The 22106-nt window shown below is 49.2% G+C and overlaps 1 long non-coding RNA gene across 3 annotated transcripts; it reads left to right on the top strand.

The window, feature by feature from the left end:
• Positions 1-2: 2 nt before the first annotated feature.
• On the top strand, positions 3-14516 carry LOC105472567 (uncharacterized). 3 transcript variants are annotated; one of them, XR_981634.3, is made up of 3 exons: positions 3-676; positions 2002-2134; positions 14250-14516. It is a non-coding gene; the product is annotated as an uncharacterized lncRNA (long non-coding RNA). The 3 variants fall into 3 exon arrangements; XR_981635.3 differs by lacking the exon at positions 14250-14516 and adding an exon at positions 2440-8103; XR_981638.3 differs by lacking the exon at positions 14250-14516 and having other exon boundaries at positions 2002-8103.
• The last annotated feature ends 7590 nt before the right edge of the window (positions 14517-22106 follow it).

Consider the following 22106-nt stretch of genomic DNA (forward strand, 5'->3'; position numbering starts at 1 on the left):
AGGCGAGAGTGACTCTACCTCACCCCGGATGCACCACCCACCTCCTCATTTCTCAGGCCCCCTCCACCCTTTGTGCTGTGGGGAGGGAAATAACTAGAGACGTTGTCACACTGCATGTGACAGGAAGGTGACATTCTGGTCTCAGAGCCTGAGGCTGATGGCCTGTGGGGAAATTTCAGGGGAGCATAGAGAGGGTGAAAGGAGAACAGAAACCCGTCCAGGGGCCCCAGCTGGCCCTTTGCAAACAGAGGCACGGTCAGGCCAAACCGAGGGCCAGATCGCAGGTGCAGGCTGGAGTCTGAGATCTGGGACCTGGGCTCAGCCTGTTTTAGCTGCTGCTCAGGTGCTTTCTGCGGAGGGGGTGCATCACCCGCTCCACCCATGGGTGCGTTCATATGTGGGGCACCGCTCCTGGCTGAGACCAGGACTTGGCTCTGGTGACTATTTGTAGGTGGCTCTTCCTCTGTGTCTGATCCCGAGCTCGCAGCTGCTGTGCCTTCGTGCTGTTCCCATTCCTTCCTCATATCAGCAGCCCTGTGGTTTCAGGAGAGAGTGGGGGTCGTGTCCCCCGGGATGGGCTCCTGCAAGGGGCGCTTTGGCAGGGCGGACGTTGGAAGCTGAATGCGGAGGAAGCATCTGGAAGCGGAGCTCTTGGCCTCAGCTCTCCTGTCCTGGGGTGAGTCAGGGTCTCTGCTGGGGAGGGCTCTGGGGAGACAGCTCTAGAATCTTCTCTGCTGGGTTCACGCAGGGCCAAGCCTGCATTTGACCTTCATGCATGAAGGAAGGAAAGCGGGTGGAACAGCTGCGGACGTGGGGGCAGATCGAGCAGTCAGCAGTGGCGACAACAGACTTAACTTTTAACTGGAAGCTCAGGAATACTGTGGTCGTCATGCTGTCAAATCTCTGTCATCGCCGAAGGGGAAGTGGGGAGGTGCATTTGTGTCGGGCAGACAGGAGGTGTGCGGGGTAGGCCAGGGGAGGCGGGTGTCTAGGCTGGGGTCTGAGCAGTGCTTCAGGGAGGAGGGGGCCTCACAGGGCAGGAAACAGCCAGATGTTGTTCTGCAGCCCCTTGGATAGGGGTCCCGGGGACAGGCGAAGCCCTTGACAGTGTCAAATAGAAAACAAATCTGCAATGTTTATTGCGACATTATTCACAATAGCAAAGACTTGGAATCAACTCAAATGTCCATCAGTGACAGACTGGATTAAGAAAATGTGGCACATATACACCATGGAATACTGTGCAGCCATAAAAGAGGATGAGTTTGTGTCCTTTGTAGGGACATGGATGCAGCTGGAATCCATCATTCTCAGCAAACTATCACAAGAACAGAAAACCAAACACCGCATGTTCTCACTCATAGGTGGGAACTGAACAATGAGATCACTTGGACTCGGGAAGGGGAACATCATACACCGGGGCCTATCATGGGGAGGGGGGAGGGGGGAGGGATGGCACTGGGAGTTATACCTGATGTAAATGACGAGTTGATGGGTGCTGACGAGTTGATGGGTGTAGCACACCAACATGGCACAAGTATACATATGTAACAAACCTGCACATTATGCACATGTACCCTAGAACTTAAAGTATAATAATAAAAAAAAAAGGAAAAAAAAAAAAAAGAAAATGAATCTGGACGTAAGTCACGGGGGACTGTATTAGAAAGGATATTGCGAGAGGGCGTGGGGCTCATTGCACCGGGGAGGGCATGCCCACCTTCAGAGCAGGGAGTGCCTGAGGGCTGGGGAAGAGTAAACAGAGGGAGAGAGCGAGCAGTGGGAGGTGGGAAAGGAAGGGCCGGGAAGGGGCTGGGAGGAGAGGTCTGACCTGAGGCCCACCGATTCACAGAGGGGTTGGCTGTGGGACAGAAGCCCCTTCCTAGCTCCTGGCTTTCTCTTTAAGTATCTTTTGAGTTTCAGTTGTCACTGTGAAATGTCTTGTTTGTTTGGTGTTTATTCCTTCACTTCCTTTTAAGCAAAGGAATTTTTCCCTCGCAGGACGCTCTACAAGTCACCGGCAGACATGTGGATTCACTGTTCAAGTCAGCCGTCCTCTCCAGTGAACTGAACAAGAAGGGCCAGGGTCGAGGAGTACAAAACATGGTAGCCAAAGGTCTGCCGACTTGGCAGGGTTAGTGGGCATCCTTCTCTAGGGAGGGCTGTGGGCACAGGCAAATGTCTAACACAATTATGTTTTTCTTTTCTTTTCTCCTCCCTCCCTCCCTCCCTCCCTCTCTCTCTCTCTCTCTCTCTCTCTTTCTTTCTTTCTGACAGAGTCCTGCTTTGTCACCAAGGCTAGAGTGCAGTGGTGCGATCTTGGCTCACTGCAACCTCTGCCTCCTGGGTTGAAGCGATTCTCCCACCTCAGCCTCCCGAGTAGCAGGGATTACAGGTGTGTGCTACGACGCCCGGCTAATATTTGTATTTATGGTACAGATGGAGTTTTGCCATATTGCGCAGGCTGGTCTCGAACTCCTGGACTCAAGCGATCCTCCTGCTTCAGCTTCTCAAAGTGCTGGGATTACAGGCGTGAACCACCGCGCACGGCCTGCAGCTATCTTTAGGTCTAATAAAATGTTCTTGAATTTTGACTTTACAAAGATCTGCTAATTCAGAAGAAACTGCTTTACTCCCAAAACTGTGAAGCCCTGCAAGGGATGTTCCATGGCGATAGACTCAGGTTACTCTACTCAACTGTGGCTTTTCTAGGAGTCGCATCCGTGGGAAATCCCAAGTTCATCCCACTTTAGGGAGAGCCACACATTTGTACATTCTGCATTTTACTTTTTGTATTTTTGAAAGAGGGAGCAAATACGGTCACATAAAGTAACAAAACAACGATTGTTAGAAGGGCTTTGCATGAATCCCTTATTGTTCTGCTCTGCAACCTGAGTTGGCCTCTATTCCTGGATGACCACACCCAGATTTGTTCCCTCTTTGTCAGGCCCAGGGGCTCTTGTACCTCCCAGTCAGGCTCCCAGGATCAGGCACTGGTAGGTGCTTAGCACGCGTCTGTCACAGGTGGTTTAATTGTCTGCTTGAACCTTCTCAAGTTACAATTCTAAGGAGTCCCAAGGAAGTAAAGTGATTTTAAAAACACAGGAAACAGTTCTCAGAGTTTCTGCAGCCAGCCACGAAGGGGTACGGAACTTAAGCTGTTTTTGTTTTTTTTTTTTTATTTTTATTTTTTTTTGCCAAAAGAACTAGAAAGCTCTACAAAGCAGACAAAACAACTGGATTTAGACATCAGGACAAAAGGCTGTGCAGGGCTGGCATCCCTAAGAGATAGGAAAAAAATGAAGTGAGTTGTACAGTCAACTCTGTTTTCTGGTTGGAGGCAGTTTTCATACTGTCAGGCAGGGAGGGGGAATCCAGGCAGAGCATGGCGAGCTAGCTGAATGGAGGAGAAGACAGTGGGCTGTGGGGAGGCAGACGTGAGACAGGGTAGCAGAGAGGAGGAAGATACTCAAATAAAGAAACTCAAATACCTGCATAAGGTCCCTTTGAGCCTTCACTTAATACCAATCTGTACATGCGTAGGTGGAATTCCAGGAAGTGAATAAAGAACAGTGAGGTGTAAGCTGAACAATTCCTAGAACTCACACCAGGCTGCAAGAAGTTTGAACTCCATCTATTCAGTTGGAGACCTCATAGAGCACTTGGGGCAATCAATAGACAATATATGGCCGGGCACGGTTGCTCACTCCTGTAATCCCAGCACTTTGGGAGGCTGATTTGGGCGAATCACCTGAGGTCAGGAGTTCGAGACCAGCCTGACCAACGTGGAGAAACCCCGTCTCTACTAAAAATACAAAAAATTAGCTGGGTGTAGTGTTGCATGCTTATAATCCCAGCTATTTGGGAGGCTGAGGCAGGAGAATCACTTGAACCTGGGAAGCGGATGTTGCAGTGAGGTGAGATTGTGTCACTGCACTCCAGCCTGGGCATCAAGAGTAAAACTCCATCTCAAAAAAAAAAAAAAAAAAAAGACAATACAAAGGATCAAGCCTTAGTAGTAGGAATAAATTAACTCTAGAGTATAAGCTACTCTAGATACCCCAAGAAAACGTAAAAGCAAGTCTCAAAAACATCAACCTCATCTGCAAGTAACTTTATTACTTGCCAGAACAAATGTCAACACTCTAAAAAGGAAAAAAATTCCATACATGTATCAACGTTATATTCAAAATGCTTGTCACCCAATAAAATATTGTGAGATATGTGAAGTAGAGATTGTGATCCATAACTAGGAGAGATATCAGTCCATAAAATCAGACCCAGGAATGACGGGAATGACAGAATTAGTAAATAAAATAATTTTAAATGGCTATTATAAATATGCTCAAGCATGTAAAAGAAAACATGAATGGAAACTGAAGAGAAAAGGAAGGTATTGAAAAACAAATGGGATGTTGGCCGGGCGCGACGGCTCACACCTGTAATCCCAGCACTTTGGAAGGCTGAAGAGAGAGGATCATGAGGTCAGGAGATCGAGACCATCCTGGCTAACACGGTGAAATCCCGTCTCTACTAAAAATACAAAAAATTAGCCGGGTGTGGTGGCGGGCACCTGTAGTCCCAGCTACTCGGGAGGCTGAGGCAGGAGAATGGAGCGAACCCAGGAGACAGAGCTTGTGGTGAGCCGAGATCGCACCACTGCACTCCAGCCTGGGCGACAGAGTGAGACTCTATCTCAAAAAAAAGAAAAACAAATGGGATGTCTAGAAATGAAAAATAATTTTGCAACTGAAAAGTTCACTAGATGGGATCAACAGCAGATTAAAAACTGCAGAAAAAAAGATCAGTAAACTTGAAGACAGGGCAATAAAACCTGTCAAAACAGAAGTATATAGAGGAAAAAAGACGGGAAAAAAAAATGAACAGAGCCTCAGGGAATGTTGTCTAACTTGCTTGTAATTGGAATTCAAGAACAAAAGAAGAGTGAGAGAGAGGAGTAGAGAAAATGCATTAGGAAAAATAATGGCCCCCATAGTTGTCAAATTTGATAAAAAGTGTAAACCCACAGGTCCAAGAAGTAAAATAAATCTCAAACAGTGTAAACACTAATAAAAGTATATCAAGGCATATCATAATCAACTTGCTGAAAACCTATGATAAAGAGAAAATTTTAAGAGTGGCTAGAGGAGGAGAATCCTTACATTTAGGGGAACAACAATAAGATGACTGCAAACTTCTCTTGAGAAAAACACAAGCTAGAAGGTGGTGGAATGACATCTTTAAAATACAGAAAAAGAATCTATTAACAAAAAATCTTATATTTAGCAAACATATCTTTCCAAAATGAAGGTGAAATACTTTTTCAGATACACACAAAAAATTAATTTGTTTTACTACTCTGCCTATTCATCAATAAATTTAAAAAGAACTTCTTTTAAGGATAAAATGGAATCCTGAAAAACCCAATCTGAAATAAGCCAGGAAAGGAAAAATAAAAGAACAAAGATGAATCAAATAGAAAACAAATATCAAGTTGGTAGACTTGAACCTGACTATGTTAATAATTATATCAAATGTAAATGGTTTAAACATTCTAATTAAAATGCAGAAACTGTCAGGCTAGATTAAAAAAGCAAGACCCAATTATATGCTAACTACAGGAAATGAGCTTTAAATACAAAGACAGAGAAATAAAAGTGGAAGGAGGAAAATGATACACCATACAAACAGTAATCACAAGAGAGCTGGAGTGGCTAACAAAGTAGACTGTAGGGAAGGAATAATATTACCAGAGATAAAGAGGGACATTTCATGATGATGAAACAGCAAATTAATCCACCAAGAAGAAATAACAACCCTAAATTTGTATACTCCCAATAATAAACCTTCAAAATACACAAAGAAAATAATAATAGAACTGAAAAGAGAATATAAATCTATACCTAGAGATTTCAAAACTTCTCTCTCAATTATTAATAGTGGACAGAAAATTCACAAGAATATGGAAGACTTGAACATGCTATCAACCAACTTGATCTAATTGACATGTATGCAGAATTCCAACTAACAAAAGCAAAATACATATTGTTTGCAGGTGCATATAGAATTTACCAAAGCAGATAATATTTTGACTATCAAACAATTCTCAAATTTAAAAAGATTTAAATCAGGTAGAATATGTTCTCTGACCACAGAGAATTAAACTTCCATAGTATTTCAGAAGCTAAGAGCTATACTATTTACCTGTCTATCTACTTTAAGGAACAGTGATAATTAGTGTTCATAGAAATGAATTGAGGTACTGAAAAAATCCTTATAAGGCATAAGACATGCCTTAAAAGTATGTCTTCAGAAAATTAAATGTAAAATAGGTATAATGTTAATATTTTATGAAATTTACAAATGTACTCAAAATTGAGAGAGTAGTTCAGTGAAACCCATATACCCACCACTCAGATTTCACAATGATCAAGAATATGGGATATTTGCTTCCCCAATTCAGTTGTGTTTTTTCTCTATGCTGAAAAATTTTGAAGCAGATCCCCAATATTATACGATTGTACTCTGACATATTATAATTTGCCTCTAAAAAACTGGATATTTTCTCATGTGGTCACAATTCCATGATCACACTTAGTGTAAGTCATAGTAATTCTTTGTGACCATAAGATCTTGGAACTGTTGCAGTAGAGTGGCAACCTCAGTGCAGAACTAAGCTCAACTCTAAATACCCCAAAGACAGCTGGAAATTCATAGCCAAAGACCAAAGCAAGGGGGTCAGTGGATGGAAAAGTATTAAGAGGAACTTAATTCCACCTTGCATTAGTTTGCCAGGGCCACCAAAATAAAATCCACAGGCTGGATGGAGATTAAATAACAGAAATTTATTTTCTCACAGTTTTGGAGGCTGGAAGTCCAAGATCAAGGTGTCATCAGGTTTGGTTTCTTCTGAGCCCTCTCTCCTTAGCTGTCTCCTCCCTGTGTCCTCACATGATCTTCCCTTTGTGTGTGCACCTGTCTATGTCTCCTAATTTCCTCTTCTTATAAAGACACGAATCATATTGGATTAGCGCTCATTCATATCACATTATACTTTAACACATTATTTTATTTTTTAGTTTTTTATTTATTGATTTTTGAAACAGGGTCTCACTCTGCTGCCCAGGCTGGAGTGCAATGGTGTGATTACAGCTCACCAGGCTCCCTGGTCTCAGGTGATTCTCCCTGAGAATCTCAGGGACTCCAGGCACGTGCCACCATGCCTGGCTAAATGTTTGTATTTTTTTGTAGAGATGGGGTATTAACCATGTTGCCCAGGCTGGTCTCTGTCTTCTGGACTCAAGCAACCCACCTCAGCCTCCCAATGTGCTGAGGTTACAGTTGTGAGTCACCATACCCAACCCTTAATAAATAATTTAAAGAATCTATGTTTAGATATAGTCACATTCTGAGGTACTATGGGTTAGGAATTTAACATATAAATTTTGGGGAGACACAATTCAGCCATAACAGACATTAAGGGTAGGAAGATTCTTGTTAAAGGCAGGCCAAGGACCTAGATATCAAAGGTTGGGGATAAGGGATTTGACCAGATGTCAAAGATGGAGGGATTCTCACTAAACTGACCTAACTGGTTTCTTGCTAAAACTGGGCTCATCAGCCCAAGGGTGTGAAGGGCTAAGGTTGAGGCCTAGTTGAGAAGGGGGCTCAAAGGAGACTAACTAAAGTTTGGTCAAGGGGAGTGTCTTTGTCAAAGGAGCCCTCTCCATTTTCAACCAAATCCCCTGTTTCAACTCTCTTCTTCACCCCACCTTCCATAATATCTGATATATCCAATCCTGAGCCATTCTGGGATTCTGAAGTATATCCTGAAGTAGAAACTGAGTGTCTGTGAAAGGCAGACACATCTTGTCTTTGTTTTTTTGAAATCACTTTAGTTCCTCCTTGCTGAAGAATAGTTTAGCTGGGTATAAAAATTCCAAGTTGGTAGTAATTTTTCTTCAGCATGTTATTAACATCACTTCTAAATATTTTGGAAAGACCTGGAATATTGTTCTTAATGAGTCCATTGGCAGGTTTTTTCTCCTTTTTAGGAAATCTGTCTTTCTTCTAGTAGCTTTCAATAATTTTGTTTTTCTATTATCATGGATGTTTGTTTTTATTTATTCTGTTTGGCATTTGATGTGCCCTGAGTACTCATGTCTTTGATTCTGAAAAATTCTTAGCCATTACCTCTTCTTATAGTGCCATACTGATATTTCCTGTATTTTTTAAAATTGAAATTCCTAACAAGCTGATACTAAATCTTCTCTATCTGGCTTCATCTTTTAACTTTTCTTTCATATTTTTCTTCTCTTGACATCTCTATATTATTGTCTACATCAGTTTCTTGCTAAAAACTTCCAATTTACCAATTCCTTCTTCTTCGTGTAGTATTTATCCCACCCATTGAGATTTAGAAACAATTTCATGACCATATTTTTCATTTCTAACATTTTAAAATTGGTTCTTTCCTATATTCTTCTGTCCTTTAAGTTTTTTTTTATTATTTTAATTTTTTTTGAGACACAGCCTCACTCTGTTGCTTAGGTTAGTGTGCAGTGGTACAATCATAGCTCACTGCAGCTTTGAACTCCTGTGCTCAGACAATCCTCCTGCTTCAGTCTCCTAAGTAGCTGGGACTGCAAGCACATGCCACCATGCCCAGCTAATTTTCAAATTTTTTATAGAGACAGGATCTTGCTATGTTTCCCAGACTGATCTTGAACTCCTGGGCTGAAGTGATCCTCCTGCCTTGGCCTCCCAAAGTGTTGGGATTACAGGTGTGAATCACTGCACCTGGCCTCTATTCTATTCTTTACTGATCCCTTTTTGGTTTGTTTGCAAATCTCTGAGGATTTTAAACATATATTATATTATGACTCTTTTGGTTGATTTATTGTTTTACTTTCTCCCATTTGCTGTGTTTATTGGCTGGGTTTCCTGACGTTGGTTTTTCTCATGTGTTCTGAAAGTTTAGTTTGTAAATTCACCTTAATTAGGTGTTTCCTTTTTTATTTTGCTTTTGCCTCTTCCCCACTGCTTGCCCCTCTGCGTGTGAGTTTTAGCAACCACCAATGGGCTCACAACTTAGAGCCAAGTCCTACCTCAGCAGACTGGGGTTTCCTCCATGGGTGACCTGAAGCTTTGTGGCTGACCTGATCAGGTGCTGGTTGCATGGCTATCTCTGTCCCCTGAAGGTAACAGCTTCTTTTTGGCCCCCAATTACAGGCAGAGAAGGCTTACACAGCCTAGTCCTAGCCACTGCCACCTCCCTGGCCCATGCAGAAAACTTGGCCTCAGCCTGAGTCTAGAGGCAGAGCCATCAGTGCCCATTGACCAGGCCAGTGGAGAGAATATCTCCTGCTATTTCTGCCTTCTGAAGTCCTGAGTCTATGGCTTCAACTTCAGATTCCTGTTGAGAGTTTCTGTTCTTTTTCAGGATCTATTAACTTGCTTTTGAGCTCAGCTCTGCCTTGTTAAACATAAAAAGATTCACCATCGATAGGAGTTGGCATGGGGTGACTCCAGCATGAACTTGGCCAGCAATTCTGCCATGTTGTCCCTCACGCTCTGAGTGGGGCTCCTGGCTCATATTCTCACAGCAGACCTCTCCCCTCAACCCCTAACAGTGTGGCTGTCATGTAGGGCCCCACCACCTCTTGTCTAAATGAGCATCACCTTCCTCTGTTTGCCTGCGGCTAGGTGCCCGGCCAGCCTATGTTTTGCATTGTTAGGAGGTCAAGCCCTTGTTCAGGAGCGAGCGTGTGAAGGCTCTCAGTGGACCTCAGGATAAAACCCTGACTCCTCGACAAGGCTCAATTTCTCCCTGTTCAGGCCCCTCCAACTTCAGTGCTTTCCTAGTCCTGGGCTTTTCCTTCTGTGGCTTCCCAACTCTGTGTCTGGGATTAGGTGGCCTGGGTGTTCCTACTGCAAGTCTTCCATGCTGAGCCACACTGTAGGATCTCCTGTCCTCCGCTGGAAATGCCCCGGGTTGCGTCTCATGCTCCTGTGCACGTGGCCAGGAAGGAGACCCAGGGTTCTCCAGGCCTCCAGCGTTCTGGTGTCTCTGGGGCTTGGCATGTGTTTATATCATTAGCGTTAGAAGGCTTGGTCTTTCAGACAGCCCCGCCTTTGCGGTCCTAGCTCCTCAGTCCCACCACAAAACGAATCACCCTTAGGCAGGGGTGGGACAGGAATGGCCATGAATGAGGGAGTCGTAACCCTCTGCACCTGTGACTCAAGCAAGTAGGGAAACAGCTTCTGTCTGAAAGGGGAAAAATATCTGAAGAACCAACGTTTTGACAGAAGAGCCATCTCAGTGAGAGGCAGAGGCTGAAAATGAATGTCAATATCCACCAGAGAAAAATCAAACGCCGGGCAGCCTCCAGCGACTTCCCCGTCAATTCCCCATCAGTGCAAACCCCTTTGCTGTTAATATTTCAGTAAAGGGCATTCACTTCTTGGGACCCTGATTCATGGATCTATGTGGGCACAGTGCCTGCCCCTTTGTTCATAAGATCCATATGCAATTAGAAGGAAGAAAGTTCATTATTCATTCGGCATGGTTCTGGTATCCCTGAATTATAAGAAAAACAATGCTCACTACAAAATAGGTATATTACACTACAGGGTAATGTCAGTTGTACTCAAGACACCTTGCAGTGGGGAAAATCTTTCCTTGCTTAAATGAAATCAAATCAGTGGTGATGTATGGAAGACATTTGATCAGGACCTGCCAGTGGGTGACCAGGGCAGCATAAGGAGGGCTGTAGTAGGCACCCCCTCGCCCACCCCTTCTCAGGGTCTCCCCCCACAGAGCAAGTGCATGGCTGCCCAGGGCTGGGGGCACAGTAGAGTCTCAAATGGCTTTTATAAATGAGTGATTCGATTGAAGAGTAATTTTAAAATTTACTTAAGTATTTTGGGTAAAAGAATCTCTATTTAGAAAGGGAGATGACAGTAGCCTTCCCAGGCTTTGAGAGGTGAGTTGAATTTTCTGTCTCGATAAAGAGTAAGTTTTCTCTTGGGTTCATATATATAAATAGCCAGTGGTCTAAAACATGTATAAAAACCCAATTTTGCAAAATGTAAAAAACAAAAGAAAAAGTCAATTGTCTTTGGGTTTTCTAAATTTTCCTACAAGTTCTCTGTGTGGGGCGGTGGCCCCTAATTTTTGTTAAATCTGCTTTGCTCTTCTCAGACGGCCTCCTTATACTGGAACTCACAGACTTTTCTGTCGGCCTCTGATCTGACCCCCAAATGAAGTGGCTGAAACGGATGGTGGAGGAGGCCAGGCCTTCAGGGACCCACAGCCACCACCTGTCTCCCCTGCCCCCTACACACCAGCTCTCTGGAAAAGAGCAGGTAGAATTGTTCCCACCGAGTGGTCAATGCCAGAGGCCACATCAACGTGCTATCTACAAGAACTTTACAGATCTCAGTCAAAAGAAATCAAAGTTCTAATGCTGGAGTTCCGGGCTCCAGCTGGGCTGCTGGTGGGGAGGAACCCTGTTGTTGGGGACAGAACCCATTGGTGCCCTCCTGGGCTGTCCCCAGAATCCAACCATGCACAGGCTTCTGCATCCACCATCCAGTTCTGGGCATTGTAAATTTCACATGTGCCTGATCCACATGGGCTCCCACTGTGTCAGCCCATTTTCACACTGCTATAAAGAACTACCTGAGGCTGGGCGCAGTGGCTCACACCTGTAATCCCAGCACTTTGAGAGGCCGAGGAGGGCAGATCATGAGGTCAGGAGATGGAGACCATCCTGGCCAACATGGTGAAACCCCGTCTCTACTAAAAATACAAACATTAGCTGGGTGTGGTGGCAGGCACCTGTAATCCCAGCTACTGGAGGGGCTGAGGCAGGAGAATCGCTTGAACCTGGGAGGTGCAGGTTTCAGTGCACTGAGATGGCGCCATTGCACTCCAGCCCGGCTACAGAGCGAGACTCAATCTCAAAAAACAAAACGAAACAAACAAAAAGAACTGCCTGAGGCTGAGTGATTTATAAAGAGAAGAGGTTTAATTGACTCCCAGTTCCACATGGCTGGGGAGGCCTCGGGAAACTTTCAGTCATGGCGGAAGGTGTGGGGGAAGCAAGTAACATCTTACATGGCAGTAGAAGAGAGAGAGAGCAAGGCGGGAACTGCCAATCACTTTTAAACCATCAGATCTCATGAGAACTCCCCCACTGTCCTGAGAACAGCATGGGGAAACCACTCCCATGATCCAATCCCCTCCCACCAGGTCCCTCCTCCAATACACAGGGATTACAGCTTGAGATCAGATTTGAGTGGGGACACAGAGCCAAACCATATCACCCAGCCTGCGGGGAGGGCCTCTGGGTGGACAACAGAGGCAGTGACCGCATGTGCCCCTCTGTGGTGTTTGAGGGGACTCCCCTAAGGCAGACTGGGTCGGCTCAAGAGGATTGTGGGTGGACACTCAGGTGACCAGTTTAGGCAACTGAGCTAAGGGTCTTTACACCTCCTCCTTCTTGAGCCTTGGACTTTGGTGCCCGCCTTCCATGGGGCAAAGGGTGGTGCCCTGCTGGGGCCAGAGCCCTGCCTGGAAGCCAGAGCGAGTGGTGCCTCCATTTTGGGCTGGTGGCTGCTCTTGCAGGTGCTGGAGCTCGTTGTCCTACCGGCGCGGCTCTCCGGCACCTCCGTCACTCTCGCCAACAGGCTTGTCACCGCACAGGTGTTTCCATTTCCTCTCCTACAAGCCGACCTAGCGGAGCTCGCTGGGGGCGGTCAAGTGTCTTTCGTCCCCACTGCATCACAGGACAGTCTTTATTATTAGCTGAGGGAGGGAGTAGGTGGGGGAGAAACCGATCAAGCCTCCGGAGGGTCTGCAGCTGAATCGGCACTCAGACCCCTGTGGTGTGAAATCGAGATGAGGAAACAGGAGGACACAGCCACTGGGAGCGTTGATGGAGGTGAAGAGAGGGGAGGGAAGCAGCTGAGCAGTTCCGAAGGCGTGTTGTGTTTCTACTTCCTGCCTCTTAAGCCAGTTAGTGGGACACGGCCAGTCCCTTCTTCCCTCACCTTTCAGCAGGAAGGTGCCACCTGCCCAGTGAGCTGTTGGGATGACCCAGGCCAGGCATTGTAGCCTCTGGCCAAGCAGGTGCCCAGGCAGCGCTGCTAATCATATGTTTATTGTTCTTTTCTGCAGTAGCAGTCACCCCCTTCTCTCTCTCTCTGTCTTTTTTTTTTTCTTTTTTTTTTTTTTGAGATGGAGTCTTGCTTTATTGCCAGGCTGGAGTGCAGTGGTGAGATCTCGGCTCACCACAACCTCCGCCTCCCAGGTTCAAGCGATTCTCCTGCCTCAGCCTCCCGAGTAGCTGGGACTACAGGTGCATACCACCACACTCGGCTAATTTTTTTTGTATTTTCAGTAGAAACAGGGTTCACCATGTTGGCCAGGATGGTCTTGATCTCCTGACCTCATGATCCGCCTGCCTCAGCCTCCCAAAGTGTTGGGATTACAGGCGTGAGCCACCGCGCCCGGCCACCCCCTTCTCTTAAATGGCTGCTCTCTGACCAGTGGTCCCATGTGGATCCATGAACAAGAAGGGCTGGGTCTGTGGCCAGGATTTGGGGTCCTTCCAGAAACTGCTTTTCCACTCCTTTGGCCAGATGTTCCCCCTCCCCTGTTGCCCAAACTGATTTTATGGTCTCCTTAGATGAGGGAGACACCTCTCTGGAGCCCTAGGATTGAGGCTTCAAAGCTATTTTCAAGGCTGATGTTGGAAGATTCTGGAAACACTGGCCCTGTTCTGGGTGTCATTCATTTCCTGGAGACATGACCAGCAAATCTGTTCAGATGAGACAAGTCCATGGGGCCTGAGGGCAGTGGGAGTGGGTGCTGGAGAGACAGTCCTGATGGCATCTGTCCAAAGAGAAGCAGGAGGACTCCTGGTGCTGAGTGCACCTGGCTCGAAGTTCGGGGTTCCCTCTGCCTGGGAGGACCAGGGGGTCCCAGCTCAGCAGTGGAAAGGAAAACTGGCCCCACCGGATGGAGGATGCATGTGGGGGGCTGCCTGGGGTGAGAGAAGGGGCTGGGGTGGCGGGCAATTGAGTGACCCGGATCAGGGATGTGGAGTGGGTGGGAAAGATGGGGAGGAGAGGTCTGGTTCATGACATTTAAGAATCTTCGAGATTCTCGTCCCAAGAATGTTTCACCTGCCAGATGGGTGAAAACCTCTTCTGAGAGACGGGTGTCTTGTTTTCTCAACTAGAAAGTCAAGAATTATCATCTTGCCGTAAGCATCTGGGTCTCAAACTTTCTGCCCTTCTATCCTTGACATCCAACAATGAGCAAGATTCCCATCGAGGCTGAGCTGCTCTTTCAGGACCTGGGAGTCACCCCTTGGAGAACCGTCACTCATGCCACGGCTTTGGATGTAGACCAGTCTGGTGTCGTGAAGTCAGACCTGAGTGTCACGCAGAGACAGGCGGTGAGAAGGGTAGGCCCTGCTGTGACTGCAACTGAGGAGTAAATGTGTCACCTGAAGTGCAGACAGTGGGAGGCCCACGGGCAAGTTCTCAGAAGACCCGGGCCATCCTGGCCCTGCTGTTCGGTATGTGGACTCAGCTTCACGCAGCCTCCCCATCCGCGGCTCCATTTCCCCTCCAGGAGACGGGCATCCCAGCCTGCCTGGTGACTCTGGGCAGGGAAAGCAGCAGAGCTACCTGTCCCCGGCTCTGGGGGGTGGGACGTGTGAATCTCTGGGGTGCTCTGAAATGACTTTTTGTGTTGTTGGTGATCTTCTGTTAACACGGGAGACAGAGTTGGCGTTTTCTGCCCCAGACCTGGGACGAAGCTGTTGAGTGCAGACACGGCTCCCCACTGACTTTGATCACAGCCCTGCACTCCACTGTGTAGCATGGAAAGGCCACTTCCACCAGCTTCTGTCCAGCTCCACTAGTGACCAGGTGCAAGAGGTTCCCGAGCCACTATCCTGAACGACATTGTGTCCCGTGCATAGAGTCTAATCCTGTGATGTCACTGGCGAAACATTATTGTGCCCATTTCACAGATGGTGAAACCGATGGGAAAGGAGAGACCTCTGTGTCCAGGTGGTGGAGAGCAAGGACAAGTGCCCGGGCCTCCAAACTCCGGTCCGGGGCCCTTCCCATCCCAGCATGCTGGCGAGGGGCAGGACCACAGGCCACAGGCTTATTTTATTTTATTTTCTCTGGAACACTTTGAATCTGATATTTAAAAATTGATTATGATTCATAGCCAGAGATGGGGCCTGACTATCTCCCAGCTTCCTCAGGGTTTCTGAAGAAATCCATTAAGACTGTCCACAGGGACAATGGCAGGGGATGTTAGCGTCCCCCACCACGTCCCCTCGGACCTTCCCTCTGTGCCAGGTCACTGCGGCCAGCCTCCAAGTCACTTTGTCCTGGCGTCTGGGAAGTGCTCAGCGTCTGTGGCTGCCCTCCGCTGGGCGGGGTAGCTGCAGTTTGGGACAGTGTTGCCTGGCAGGGATTGGCCCTGTGCCCGTGGTGGCAGCCTGCTTGGCCACACAGGGCTGCTGGGAGCCCCACTCCCCTGCCTCAGTTTTTTCTCCCCTGCCAGGGGTCCTGGAGTCACCCCTCGTGTCTGGGAGCGTCCTCGCCTGCTTGTCCCCGGCTGCTGCTGCGTCCCATCAAGCAGCGTCACAACACACGCCTTTGCAGGCAGATGGGGAAGGCCTGACGATCAGGGAGGCACCCCGCTGTGCCTCACCTCTGGCCTCACGTGCTCCTGCCCCTGGACCAGCACCCGGCTCTCTGGGTTGTGGTTCTGAATCTGTCAGTGGGATAAGGACCTGCGCCTCGTCCGGGAAGTGTTCACGCCTCCTGTGGAGCACGCACTGACCTAGAACTTCTCCGTCGGGATTGCTTTTCATCCTGGTATCAGGCCAGCGACTCCGTCCTGCTCCGTCTTCCAGAGGAGGAGAAGAAGCACTATGAGGTTGTGTCACTCTTCCAAGTTGACACGGTGGCCTGTCTGGGTCCAGAGCCTGCGCCGCCGCCCCACGCAGCCTGCCCGCATCGCGCGGTACCGTGAGTGAGGGCGCCTGGGTAAAGCTGGCTGCATACAAGCCCCTGTCGTCACGGGCTCCTACTTTAAGGTGCCGTCCTGTGCGGCTGCCAAAGGGAACACGTCGTCAGAACCTCTTCTTCCTGGGGAGTCAGGAGCTGCTTGGTGTCTGAGGGACTGGGTGCTGGGGGGCTAGCCAGCGACCTCGCTCCCTGACCTTGGCACACACAAGGCGGATCTCAGTCACCCACCCAGCCCCCAAGGTGTCAGCCCCAGGACAACTGGAAAACCAGCGACGGCCTGAGGAACAGGAGCAAGGCAGCCTGGACCAGGTCAGGGCATGCAGAGAGCTGGCCCAGGATAGGAGGGGCCCTCCCTAGGTGTCACAGGAGGGGTGCTGTGGGGAGACAGGAGGCTTTACTATGGACAACTGGTGCGAATTTGTTGTTCACTGTTCTTGATATTCATTGCTTGGAATCAAGGCTTGGCAAAGGCCTCTGAGTTCTGGCCCTGCCCCTGGCCAGGTCTGGGAGAGACCCTGTCCCTGAGCCTGCCCTATGCCAGCCTGTTCCCCGGGCCAAGAGAGCTGTGGGTTGTCACACACCGAGGGTGGGCCTGGGCTGGTCTGCTTTCTGTGGCCATGGAGCCGGAGGGCCCAGGCGTTCACCCATCTCCAGGCTGTTCTGACCTTGGAGAGTGGGCAGGGATGCTGTGCCTGGGTGTGGGCCTCCCAGAAACACGTACGTGTTGGTGACCTGTGCAACAGGACAGCGTGGTAACTAAAAACAAATGCATTTCTAATGGTGAAATTGTGGCCTACTGCCCAGTGGGGTTCCTCCGTTCACAACGAGAGGAGGGTTTGGCCCTGCCTGCAGTGCCCTGGGCCCAGTCTCATGGCCTGTGACTGCCTGTCCCCCACTGGCCACGACCCAGCGAGAGCTCACACCTCATTCAGCTCCAGGAGCACAGAGGGTGGCAGCTGGGCGGAGCAGAGGAGTAGAAGTGTGGCAGGCGTGGCAGGCATGGAAGGTGTGGCAGGCGTGGCTCCCTGTGACCTTGGATAAGTTGCATGTGGCCTCCAAGCCTTCTTGCCTTGTCCTTAGAATGGTATGTTCCTGCCACCAGGTGGTGTGGAGCTCCCACGAGCAGGCACAGCATTTCTGCCCAGCTCTGTGGAACAAGCCCCACCCGCCACCGTGCAGTGTTCAGAGGCCACTGCTGCTGGCCTCTGTCCAGCTCCACTTGTGACCTTCCCTGGGATGTGCGAGAGGAGGACGTGAGCAGGGTGGCGGCCGTGCATCACCTGCTGGGGAGTGCCCAGTGCGTGCTGGAGCCTGCAGAGCAGCCCTGGCCAGCAGGCAGTTTGCATGGCTTTTTGTGTTTTTTGTTCATTTGTTTTTGATAGGGAAAAAGAAAGGAAGAAAGAGAGGGAGGGAAGGAGAGAGGCAAGAGAGAGAGAGGAGAGGAGGCAGGGAGGAGTCGGGGGAGAGAAGGGCATTTCAGCAGAGAGGAGGGAAGTCCTTGCAGGCAAGGCAAGGCCCCTAAGCGCTGTGGGAGGGGCACTCCTTAGCAGACTGGGTGCCAGGTCTCCTGGGCAGAGCTCTCCTCAGTCACCCTCCTCCCACCTTGGTGCCAGGGGCAGCCTGCCAATGTCAGCTGGCCTTGGGGAGCTGAGGAGGGGCTGGTGCTGCCCTGGGCTGCTGGTGGAGCCCTTGTCCAGAGAGAATGTGCTGGTCTACCCGGGGGGCAGCCAAGGCCCACAGCACAGCTCTGCCGTGTGGCCTGTGTTAGCCAAGCCTTGAGTAGCCTCTTCACCTTGCTTCTGCTGCTCATCCTTGCCCTGATCTGGCTTGGGACAGTCACTGCAGGGAGCTGAGGGAAGCCCCTCTCCCACCTGAAGCCTCAGGCCCTGGAGTTAAACCCTTCTCTGCACAGACCCACTCACCCCATGCTGTTAGGCTGCTGGAAGTAAGAAGGGCAGGTGTGCAGGAACCAGACCTGGTTTCAGTCCCCACTCCTCCCAACCTCTAGCTGTGTGGCCTTGAGAAAATTACTCCCTCATCCCCAGCTTCTGATGGAACCTGCAATGACCAAACTGCAGAGTTGTTCAGAGGACTGAAGCAACTAATAAGAGGGACAGTGCCCAGCAGGGTGGCTGGCAGAGGTTAGTTTCTGCTTTTCAGTGTTGAGATCTCCAACAGAGAAGCCGTAATCAGTCTCTCAAAAACCCCGGGAAGACCATATCAGGAGGTTGTTGGTGGTGGCAATGGTGGTGATCATGGATCTGATATTCATTGTGATAGTGGTGGTCATGAAAACAGTAGTTTTTGTGGTGGCGATGGTGACGGTGGTGATGGTGGTAGTGGTGACGGTGGTGATGCTGGTGGTGGTGATGGTGATGATAGTGAGGTGGTAGTGATGGCGGTGGTGGTGATGGTGATGATAGTGAGGTGGTGGTGATGGCGCTGGTGGTAGTAGTGGTAGTAATGGTTGTGATGGTGAGGGGTGGTGATAGTAACAGTGGTGGTTGCAGTGATGGTGGTGGTGGCAGTGGTGGTGGCAGTGGTGGGGACAGTGGTGGTAATAGTGGTGATGGTGAGGATGGTGGTGGTAGTGATGGTAGTGGTGATAGTGGTGACAGTGATGGTGGTGGTGACAGTGGTGATGATGAGGATGGTGATGGTAGTGGTGATGGTGGTGGTGTTTGTGGTGATGTTGAGGATGATGATGGTGGTGGTAGTGATGGTAGTGGTGATACTGGTGATGGTGGGGACAGTGGTGGTGACAGTGGTGATGATGAGGATGGTGATGGTATTGGTGATGGTGGTGGTGGCAGTGGCGGGGGCAGTGGTGGTAATAGTGGTGATGGTGAGGATGGTGGTGGTAGTGATGGTGGTGGTGGCAGTGGTGGGGACAGTGGTGGTGACAGTGGTGATGGTGAGGATGGTGATGGTGATGGTGGTGGTGTTTGTGGTGACGTTGAGGATGGTGATGGTGGTTGTAGTGATGGTAGTGGTGATAGTGGTGATGGTGATGGTATTGGTGATGGTGGTGGTGGCAGTGGCGGGGGCAGTGGTGGTAATAGTGGTGATGGTGAGGATGGTGGTAGTAGTGATGGTGGTGGTGGCAGTGGTGGGGACAGTGGTGGGGACAGTGGTGATGGTGAGGATGGTGATGGTGATGGTGGTGGTGTTTGTGGTGACGTTGAGGATGGTGATGGTGGTTGTAGTGATGGTAGTGGTGATAGTGGTGATGGTGATGGTGGTGGTGGCAGTGGTGGGGACAGTGGTGGGGACAGTGGTGATGATGAGGATGGTGATGGTAGTGGTGATGGTGGTGGTGGCAGTGGTGGGGACAGTGGTGGTAATAGTGGTGATGGTGAGGATGGTGGTAGTGGTGATGGTGGTGGGCGTGAAGGTAGTGGTGGTGGTGATGGTGGTGGTGTTTGTGCTGATGGTGAGGATGGTGATGATGGTAGTGATGGTAGTGGTGATAGTAGTGATGGTGATGATGGTGGTGGCGATGGTGATGGTGTTTGTGCTGATGTTGAGGATGGTGATGGTGATGGTAGTGATAGTCACAGTAGTGGTGATGGTGATGGTAGTGCTGATGATAGTGGTGATGGTAGTGGTGATGGTGGTGATGGTGGTGGCTGTGATGGTGTTTGTGCTGATGTTGAGGACGGTGATGGTGATAGTGGTGATGGTGATGGTAGTGGTTGTAGTGATGGTAGTGTTGGTGGTGATGGTGAGGGTGATGATGGTGGTGAAGGGAGTAGTGATGGTTGTATTGGTGGTAGTATTGGTGATTGGGTGAGAATGGTGAGAAGCCAAACTGAGATGGATCGAGGGAGCCGGGGCAAATGCATTCAGCACTCACTGCTGAACTGAATGATGACCCTGGGTGAAACTAAGTCCCTAGTTGAACCTCTAGTATATCTTTTTTTTTGTTTGAAGACTTTATTAAAATAAGGATTAAACCTGAAAAAATAACAATCAGAATGCCAGCCCTTTGCATAACATCAGCAAGAAAAAGGAAAGAGGGAGAGGAAGAGAGAATAGTGTACCTTTTATGAGTCAGGTTAGCCTAGAAGTTAAGAACTTGGGCTCCTCTGCAGGTTAAATTTAGGCTCTGTCCATTATTAACTGTCTGACTTAGAAAGGTTACTTGACCTCCCTGAGACCCAGCTTCACCATTGCTAATGGGGCACTGGCACCTGCCTGGCGGCAGTGGAACAGACTGTGTGTGCAGGCTGCCTGATTGGACACTGAATCACCTCAGTTGATGGAAACTGCTGCTGTGACTCTTCGGCTTAGAGCCAAACCTGCAGAGCCAGGAGGTTCCATTGCAAAGCATCGGCCCAGACTGTCACAGGGTGCCCCCTGGGCCCCTCCTGTCTTCTTTACTACCCCAGCAATACACATTCTGGTGGTATTCATGCCCACTTCATGTTGCTATGACTTGGAGATGTAGCAGAACGTGAGCGGGCTCGCCCCTCCAGTGCTCCACGCTCTCATCCCAGCTGTGCCTTGACCCCCGTGTCCTCCAAAACTGACATGATCACATCTGTAGCATCTCAGCTTCTGCATCTGTAAAATGGGATAAGAGTTGCAATCCTTACTTGAGGGCTGTGGTGAGGATCAAAGAGACAATGTCACATCTGTAAAAGAGAGAGGAGGATCCCAGGGCAGGTGGCCACACCATGGCCGTCATTGGTATCACAGTTGTCACCTCCCTTACAGGATGCTGTGATCTTGGAGTGTGGAGACGTCTTATGCTGATGAGCACTTGGGCCCTGGCCAGCTGGCCCAGGCTACCCCCACAGGTACACGGCATCTGGTATTCTCATAGCCAGGGTACCAGGAGAGGGGAAGGTGTGGTCCCTGAGGCCTCTGGTGGTGGGTAGAAATGTGTGTGCCAGTCTCCATGCCCACGTCCACAGAGCCCTCGGTTGAATAGAGCCCTCTCCTTCCCCTGGGGAGAGGAAGGAAGACACAGTGGGAGACGACTGGCCCCGGAACTTCCTTCAAGGACAAGGGACGGAAGCTGAGCCTTTAGTGGGAATTCAAGTTGTGCCTCTAAGCAGAGCCTCATGCAGGCCAAGCCATGCCAACATGGGTTGGTTTGGAGACTGTGTTTATTTGCAGGTGGCATTGGACTCCGTGGCTCAATCTAGTATTTTTCTTACCCAACGAGTCTGGAGGTCAAGGCTTGTCTCATTTGTGCCCTTGGGATTGTAATTTATGGAGGTGACTGAATGAGAACTCAGAAAAGCCAATCCCATTGGAAGAAGAATTTGTTACTCACAGGTCCTGAGAGGAGGGCGTGCCATGCCACACAGCGCTATAGGGGGAGCAGCAGGTTTAGACAGAAGGCAGAAATGGGCAAGGAGAGGGCACAGGCCAGAGCATTTACTGGGGTTTCCTCGGGAAAGGCAGAGTTGGGAACAGCTCAGGATCTCCTAATTTGAATAATTTCAGCAGGCTTTGGGCTCTAAGGGAGGTCTCTAGTTGCCTGGCACCTGGCCCTGGGATGATTTAGAGCAGGGGCAATATTGGCCTGGTGTTTGAGAGTTAAACGGAGGTAGTTGTGTGCATAGACTCGGGATTGGTTGGTTTGCAAATGAGAAGCCCAGGACTGCCCTTCAGTATCTCTCAGAGTTGGGTAGCCCTGGGGAGGCCAGTCTCTCCGTGGCCAGCAAGACTTTTAAGATGTCAAACATCCCAGTTACTTGGGAGGCTGAGGCAGGAGAATCACTTGAATCCAGGAGGTGGAGGTTGCAGCGAGCCAAGATCACGCCACTGCACTCCAGACTGGCAATAGAGCGAGATTCCACCTCAAAAAAAAAAAAAAAAAAAAGATGTCAAACATCATAAGATATAGAAAATAAAAAACAGGCCAGGCATGGTGGCTCATGCCTGTATCCCAGCACTTTGGGAGGCTGAGGAAGGCAGATCACTGAAGGTCAGGAGTTTGAGACCAGCCTGGCCAACATGGTCAAACCCTGTCTCTACTGAAGATACAAAAATTAGCTGGGTGTGGTGGCGGGTACCTGTAATCT

Source organism: Macaca nemestrina, chromosome 4 (genome assembly GCF_043159975.1).
Source record: "Macaca nemestrina isolate mMacNem1 chromosome 4, mMacNem.hap1, whole genome shotgun sequence".
In the NCBI taxonomy this organism is placed as follows: Eukaryota; Metazoa; Chordata; class Mammalia; order Primates; family Cercopithecidae; genus Macaca; species Macaca nemestrina.